This window comes from Rana temporaria, chromosome 3 (genome assembly GCF_905171775.1).
Source record: "Rana temporaria chromosome 3, aRanTem1.1, whole genome shotgun sequence".
In the NCBI taxonomy this organism is placed as follows: Eukaryota; Metazoa; Chordata; class Amphibia; order Anura; family Ranidae; genus Rana; species Rana temporaria.
In genome coordinates, this window is record NC_053491.1 from 462,991,950 (window position 1) to 462,999,781 (window position 7,832).

The following is a 7,832-nucleotide window of genomic DNA, read 5'->3' on the forward strand; positions in this document are numbered from 1 at the left end:
ATTTCACTTTTTAAATATAAATACCCCTGTAATACACAAGCTTAATGTATTCTAGTAAAGTTAGTCTGTAAACTAAGGTCTGTTTTGTTAGGTTGTTACAGCATTTAGACACTTTATAAAATAGAAATTGACTGGGGCCATCTTAAGTGTGGGCATCATGAAGCCAGACTGTATGACTTCCTGGCTTTCAGCCTTGCACATGCTCAGTGCTGCACAAGCAGTGTCAGATCAGGTTTCAGCACCTGTGCTGTCCAAGTCACATGATTCTTTGAGACTGGGGAGTGCACAGACTCCTGGAAAGTTACACCCACTACATTCCCAGGAGTCTGTGCGGTGTAGGTTAGGAAGCATTAAGCACCTAGGTGCAGGAAGTGGGAAGATTAACTATTCTGCCTAGCAACAACACTTTGAAGGCATCTAAAAATGTTTTTTTTTCTTGTAAAGGACTAATGACATTTTTTTAAAACTACTGATGTAATGTTATATTTATGGGTGGAACTCCACTTTAATTAATGTGCAAACAATCAACAAATAATGTGCAATAAATACTAATACAGTGCCCTGTGCCAAACTATAACATATGGATTTCTCAATCCATAAAAAAAAAAAAATGTGAAATAAATCCCCCCCAAAAAATATACTACTATTACAATCCACAGATTGAATGTGCTCCAAAAAAGCAAGAAAAATGTATTGTATACGAAAAAAAAAAAAATATATGCGCTAAGAAAGTCCTTGATAGATAATTTCTTGCAATGATGCCCAGCTATGTTTCCACCTTCACCGCAAATAGTGTTTTACACCGTCACCGGATAAAATGGCCACTCACCAGATGGACCCAGAAATCTGCCTTTGGTTCATATGGATAACCACTCCCTCTTTCAGGTGTATCAGCAATCACTCCCAATGCTTTGGCTGTAGTCTTGTTCTATATCCACTCATGTGACATATAAAAGACTATCATGGTGTAGTATATCAAATAATTTATTATGATTAAAACATATAGTTATTCCACTCACATATAAAAGTGCCTCGGAGCCGGCACTGAGCTGATCCAGCCGTAAATAGGAGTATATAAATGTACGAGTATGTCCTGGTCCGCACGTGTGATGCCTCACTTTGTCGCTTGCGTTCCCAGCCTCGGTATACTCAGACTGGACATGACGAGCTGGCAATGGTCCTGCCGCCTCTATGCATTTCGCAACTTAATGCGTCGTCAGGAAGCTGCCTCATTGGTGCTCGTCAATCTTTTTATACCCCCCTGTGCTACTTGTTATCCTATCATATGCTTCATACAACAGGAAGCACCAAATCCGCCATTTTGACTACTGGTAATTCCCTGACTACTGCAACTTCCGGCAGGAAGTCCAAACTCCATTTTACAGGAAGTGGACTGGCCGCCATTTTAGTTACTGGCTATTGTTCACTGCAGCTGGTGAAAACCTGCTGGCAACATTTTATTTCGTTTTTTTTTTTTGTACATTTTACATAGCTCCCCCTCCCCCACTTTAGTTCCATTCGTTTCTTATTCTCATTATACTTAGAAGGCTGCACTCCCCATTCCTGGAAGTAATGCAACCTCTATTTTAACAACTGGTGGGTGTGTATTGCCCCAAGTGCAAACCTGCTGGCAACCCCCCCCCCCCCTTCTTGTTATGGAGACTTACCACAATCATTCTAATGCATTAACCCCTTCATTTAGAATTAAACGTGTACCGAGTTCCCCCTTTGTACAGCTGGATCACTCTCACAATTACTTGTTAAAAGTCTATTAAAAAACAATATTAAAAATATTGTAAAACATATAAGTTTGGCCCTAAGGTATTCAATTTTTTTTTGGATAACCACTCCCTCTCTTAGGTGTGTCAGCAATCACTCCCAATGCTTTGGCTGTGATCTCATTCACATGGACCCAGAAATCTATTAAAAACATTGTCATGATGTCTCACCACGCTCTTATTTATCCATAGCATTTTTTTGGTTCTCAAACCCTTGCTCTAAGTTCACTGCTGTGGTGTTATCAAAATTCTCAAAAAAAGGTCCCCCCAAATCCAGCCTGCAATTGGCCAAAAATGAAAAAAACCTCCATTCTCTGCTGCCCGTAAAAGTGTTCTACTTAAAAAAGTAAAAGATGGATTTGGAAAAAATGTGTGTGTTACCGGCGCCAAGATGGCATCAAGATTCCTATTAAGTCTTGCTGCAATACAAAGTGCAACCTTAAAGGTTGGGTTTAGATTTGTGTATTTGTGAAGTGGATTGCGCTAACTTATATTTATATAAACATTTTACCACGACTGATCCTGTGAACTTGTTACTCAAAAAACAAAAGGTGTATACATGTGTCTATGGTTGTTAATTAATGTGCAAACAATCAACAAATAATGTGCAATAAATACCAATACATTGCCCTGTGCCAAACTATAACATATGGATTTCTCAATCCATCAAAAAAAAAAAAGTGAAATAAATCCCCCCAAAAAAATATACTACTATTACAATCCACAGATTGAATGTGCTCCAAAAAAGCAAGAAAAATGTATTGTATACGAAAAATATATATATATGTGCTAAGAAAGTCCTTGATAGATAATTTCTTGCAATGATGCCCACAAATACACAAATCTAAACCCAACCTTTAAGGTTGCACTTTGTATTGCAGCAAGACTTAATAGGAATCTTGATGCCATCTTGGCGCCGGTAACACACAATTTTTTTCCAAATCCATCTTTTACTTTTTTAAGTAGAACACTTTTACGCGCAGCAGAGAATGGAGGTTTTTTTCATTTTTGGCCAATTGCAGGCTGGATTTGGGGGGACCTTTTTTTGAGAATTTTGATAACACCACAGCAGTGAACTTAGAGCAAGGGTTTAAGAACCAAAAAAATGCTATGGATAAATAAGAGCGTGGTGAGACATCATGACAATGTTTTTAATAGATTTCTGGGTCCATGTGAATGAGATCACAGCCAAAGCATTGGGAGTGATTGCTGACACACCTAAGAGAGGGAGTGGTTATCCCAAAAAAATGTGAATACCTTAGGGCCAAACTTATATGTTTTACAATGTTTTTAATATTGTTTTTTAATAGACTTTTAACAAGTAATTGTGAGAGTGATCCAGCTGTACAAAGGGGGAACTCGGTACACGTTTAAGGATAAATGAAGGGGTTAATGCATTAGAATGATTGTGCTAAGTCTCCATAAAAAGAAGTGGGGGTTGCCAGCAGGTTTGCACTTGGGGCAATACACACCCACCAGTTGTTAAAAATAGAGGTTGCATTACTTCCAGGAATGGGGATTGCAGCCTTCTAAGTATAATGAGAATAAGAAACGAATGGAACTAAAGTGGGGGAGGGGGAGCTATGTAAAATGTACAAAAAAAAAACGAAATAAAATGTTGCCAGCAGGTTTGCACCAGCTGCAGTGAACAATAGCCAGTAACTAAAATGGCGGCCAGTCCACTTCCTGTAAAATGGAGTTTGGACTTCCTGCCGGAAGTTGCAGTAGTCAGGGAATTACCAGTAGTCAAAATGGCGGATTTGGTGCTTCCTGTTGTATGAAGCATATGATAGGATAACAAGTAGCACAGGGGGGTATAAAAAGATTGACGAGCACCAATGAGGCATCTTCCTGATGATGCATTACGTTGCGAAATGCATAGAGGCGGCAGGACCAGTGCCAGCTCATCATGTCCAGTCTGAGTATACTGTAGGGTTGCCAACTCATCCCTTTAAAACAGAACACATATTAATTACACAGGTTCTGTGGCTGATTAAGGAGGTAATTAAACTCACTTGGTGCCTTATTTGCATTAAATTAGCCTCAGAACCTGTGTAATTCATATGTGTTCTGTTTTAAAGGGATGAGGTGGCAACCCTAGTATACCGAGGCTGGGAACGCAAGCGACAAAGTGAGGCATCACACGTACGGACCAGGACATACTCGTACATTTATATACTCCTATTTACAGCTGGATCAGCTCAGTGCCGGCTCCAAGGCACTTTTATATGTGAGTGGAAAAACTATGTGTTTTAATCATAATAAATTATTTGATATACTACACCATGATAGTCTTTTTTTTTTTTGTTCATATTTAAATCTTTTATTTTATTTTTATTTTATGGTAAGGTTCACAGAAGGTTAACATATCTTATACAATGGATACATAATCATATAGTTCTTATCACTACACACTTATGATGGGCTAGCAAATAAACAGGTGGGGATTCAGAAACTTAAGAAGAATAAACCAAAAGCAGTACCTCCCCGGTCCTCTTGCTCTATTCCCAAGCCCGCCTGCCTTTTATCAGTAACTTCTTTTCCCGTTTCCTAATACCACTGTATTGACCTCACACTTCTTCCTCCCCTCTGTTCCCTTGTCCATTCCTATACCCCACCTAACCCCCCCTTAAACCTAGAATCAACATAATCCTCAACAAAACAACAACCAAAAAAAAAAAAAAAAGAGAAAACCCCGCCAACCCCCTCCCCTCCTCTCCCTCCCCTACCTCGCCGGAGACGGACGGATCCTCCCTTACTTCAACCCTTCGGCCTCTCCCTTTTCACTTCTACCCAAAAAGGAATCTTCTCTCCCCTATCTATTCCACCAGTAATCTCTTCCCCTCTTCCGTACTCATAAACTGATTCCAACCTGTCCAAGTTTCTACATACTGTTCCCTTTTGTTCCGGGCTGAGAGGATCAGGTCTTCTATAGCTCCAGTCTCTCTCACTCTATTGAGCCATGATAGTCTTTTATATGTCACATGAGTGGATATAGAACAAGACTACAGCCAAAGCATTGGGAGTGATTGCTGATACACCTGAGAGAGGGAGTGGTTATCCATATGAACCAAAGGCAGATTTCTGGGTCCATCTGGTGAGTGGCCATTTTATCCGGTGACGGTGTAAACACTATTTGCGGTGAAGGTGGAAACATAGCTGGGCATCATTGCAAGAAATTATCTATCAAGGACTTTCTTAGCACATATATATATTTTTTTCGTATACAATACATTTTTCTTGCTTTTTTGGAGCACATTCAATCTGTGGATTGTAATAGTAGTATATTTTTTGGGGGGGATTTATTTCACTTTTTTTTTTTTTTTGATGGATTGAGAAATCCATATGTTATAGTTTGGCACAGGGCACTGTATTGGTATTTATTGCACATTATTTGTTGATAGTTTGCACATTAATTAACAACCATAGACACATGTATACACTTTTTGTTTTTTGAGTAACAAGTTCACAGGATCAGTCGTGGTAAAATGTTTATATAAGTTAGCGCAATTTACTTCACAAATACACAAATCTAAACCCAATCTTTAAGGTTGCACTTTGTATTGCAGCAAGACTTAATAAGAATCTTGATGCCATCTTGGCGCCAGTAACACACACATTTTTTCCAACGTGGTGTGTACTGCCCGTGTCCTCTGCAGTGTGCACCTAAAGCTACGTGGTGTGTACTGTCTGTGTCTGCTATTTTTCTCGATGATTTTCATCCATATGGCAGGGACCAGACATTACATTAAAGCCGCAAGCAGTTTTAAATTACTTTTTTTTTTATATAGTAGTCTCATTTTGTGCAAGTCCTGGGTGTCCAACGTTGCGCCGGCGTAACATAAATTCGTCGGCGTAAGCCGGCGTAATTCAAAGTAGGAAGGAAGTGGGCGTGATCCATTTAAATGAAGCGTGACCCCATGCAAATGAAGTGCCGAACGAACGGCGCATGCCCGTCAAGTGCAAAAGTACACAAGCATTTTTTTCTTTTTCTTTTACAATCAGGTGATGAGTTTTATTTTTATTTGTTTAAACTCAGGATATGAGTTTTTTGATTTTTGAAAAGTATGCACACGGTCAGGAGTGCAGGCTACAGTGTGACTGGTGTGTGAATGTGAAGTGGATGTGGTGTGTGTGAGGTAGGGTCCCAAGATGGCAAGCCCCCTTTTTTTATTTTTTTTTAGAGAAAATATAAAAAAAAAATGATATATTTTTATTTCTTTTTTTAATCTTTTTAGTTCCTTTTTTAAAATATATTTTTATTTAGTTCGTCTTGCTCAATTCGCGGCAGTACCCCCCAGGCAAATGCCTGAAGCTGTGTAAGGGGCTGCATAATTCCTGATGGCGGCCCTGCCTGGCATGTTGGCATACAGATGTATTGTCCTGCAAGTGTGGTTGCTCAGCTTGTCCGTTACGGTGCTGCTGGAGCTGCTCTCCAGCTGACCTGTGCACGTCTGGTGCAAAGTTACCCCTGCTTTATGAGGGGTAACTTTAGGCCGGACGTACAGCTTACGCGCACCGCGCGTAGCCCGCGCCGGCCAAACGTACGTTTCTGAATCGGCGTATCTCCCTCATTTGCATATTTGAATAGGAAATCAATGGGAGCGCCAGATGCGTCCAGCGTAAATATGCGCCCACGATACGCCAGTGTAGGAAAGTTACGTCGGTCGGAAGAAGCCTATTTTCAGGCGTATCTGGTTCTGTGGGTACGGCGCATAGATACGACGGCGCAAATTTACACTTACGCCGCGCATCTCGAGATACGCCGGCGTAAGTGCTTTCTGAATCTGGCCCAATGTGTCCATTACCTCCTCTCAAGTCTCAGATTACACTCAGCTCTCCTCTCTATACTGTGCAGTGTATGACATCAGATCCCCTCCCCTTAAGTCCTGAAAGCTCAGAAAACCCCTTTGATATGTGTACTTTGAAGGGCCCTGGAGAAGAGAGGTCTGCAGATAAAGAGGTAGGGCCAGATTCAGAAAGAAGTTACGCTGGCGTATCTATTGATACGCCGCGTAACTTCTAGGATGCGCCGGCGTATCTTTTTTCTGTATTCAGAAAACAAGATACACCGGAATTTTGCTAAGATCCGACTGGCGTAAGCCTCTTACGCCGTCGTATCTTAGTTGCATATTTACGCTGGCCGCTAGGTGGCGCTTCCGTAGATTTCCGCGTAGAATATGCAAATTAGGTAGATACGCCGATTCATGAACGTAGTTGCGCCCGGCGTATCTATATGCGTCATTTACGTAAGTCGTCGGACCGGCGTAAAGTTACCCCTGCTATATGAGGCGTACGCAATGTTTAGTATTGGTGTCAAATTTTCCGTCGTTTGCGTTAAACGTTCAGGAATAGGGCTTTGCGTAAGTTGCGTTCAAGTCAAAAGCATTGACTATTTGCGGCGTAATTGGGAGCATGCGCACTGGGATACGTTCACGGACGGCGAATGCGCCGTTAGTCAAAAACGTAATTTACGTGGGGTCAGCCTTCATTACCATACAACACGCCCACTGCATGGAAAATTTGTATTCCGCAGGCTTACGCCGGACCACATACGCTACGCCGCCGTAACTTAGGGCGCAAGTTCTTTCTGAATATGGAACTTGCGCCCTAAGTTACGGCGGGGTGGTGTATCTGAGATACGCTACGCCCGCCGATAGATACGTATATGTATCTGAATCTGGCCCGTAAGGTTTATGTAATAACTTTAATACACCATCAGATGTTTTTTTTGTTTAAAAACACAAACAGTGTAAGTACATACAAGTAGCAAGGAAGTAAGATTTGTATTTTTGCAATTGCAATCACCTGTACAGCAGAGCTCAGATTGCATGAGGGAGATGCAGCACAAGGAGCCACCCAGTTGTACTGCAGTCCTTACATATCAACAAGGTAAATGCTGACAGGAGAAGAGAGCAGAGTGGGAGATAAATTTATCAGGCTGCTGCTTCTCCTTTCACTATACTGTCACAATGCGGAGGTGCGATTTTCTAAGCGTAAGCAAAGGAAAATTGAATTTTCCGCTCTGTCAGACAGGACTGTACGGTGTGGAAG